Here is an 895-nt window from a genome sequence, read left to right as displayed (position 1 = left end):
ATTTGTTCAGTTTCACACTGTACAAAGTCACATGTATAAAAATATTTTTTTTATATAAAAATAAAAAATATATATAAATGTTATTTGTTCAGACTCAAGCTGTACAAAGCAACAAATTTACAAATATATATTTTTATAAAATGTTAAAATATAAAAAATTGTTCAGTCTCACACTGTACAAAGTCGGTTTTGCAGTGTAAAAAGTAACAAATATAATATTTTTATAAAAACAAATTAGTAAAAATATATACAATTATATTATTTGCTCAGTCTTGCACTAAACAAATTTACCCCCCAAAAAATCTTATTTTTCTGAAAATATAAAATGCCTTTATTTCTGAATAAAAGACTGTTCTAATCTGCTAATATTGTTTTCTCTGCCTACACGGCGTAGGTAGTAACATTAGCAGGCAAGATCATTTATTTTAGAGACAAGAGAATGTAATGTCATTCTGAGGAAAAAATTACGAGAAGAATGATAACATGCACTTATGAATAATAAGATTATAGATTTCATATAATATAAAGTGATGTGTGTGTTTCAGGTTCACCGCTCGGCCGCTGGTGGAGACCATATTTGAGAGGGGAATGGCCACTTGTTTTGCTTACGGTCAGACGGGCAGCGGGAAAACTCATGTAAGCAGATGACATCACATTACTGGAACACATTCCCAGAGGATCCTTTATTTGTCATAATCGATTTTCCCTCCATTCCAGACCATGGGAGGAGATTTTTCGGGGAAGAACCAGGATTGCTCCAAAGGGATCTACGCTCTCGCTGGTGTGTGTCTGACCTGCTGTTTTTCTGTTCAGATATTGAGTGATCATTTTCCTAAATGTGACTGTGCTCTTCTTTCAGCACGGGATGTTTTTCTCATGTTAAAAAAACCAAACT

At 33.1% G+C, this 895-nt stretch overlaps 1 long non-coding RNA gene across 1 annotated transcript; it reads left to right on the top strand.

The window, feature by feature from the left end:
- Nucleotides 1-548: 548 nt before the first annotated feature.
- LOC107735638 (uncharacterized) lies at nt 549-895 on the top strand. The gene is made up of 3 exons (XR_001639465.1): nt 549-636; nt 718-781; nt 860-895. It is a non-coding gene; the product is annotated as an uncharacterized LOC107735638 (long non-coding RNA).

This window comes from Sinocyclocheilus rhinocerous, unplaced genomic scaffold (assembly GCF_001515625.1).
Source record: "Sinocyclocheilus rhinocerous isolate Xijiao unplaced genomic scaffold, SAMN03320098_v1.1 C36195632, whole genome shotgun sequence".
NCBI classification, from domain to species: Eukaryota; Metazoa; Chordata; class Actinopteri; order Cypriniformes; family Cyprinidae; genus Sinocyclocheilus; species Sinocyclocheilus rhinocerous.
Note: the sequence above shows the minus strand (reverse complement) of the source record. Positions and strands in the feature narration are given on the sequence as shown.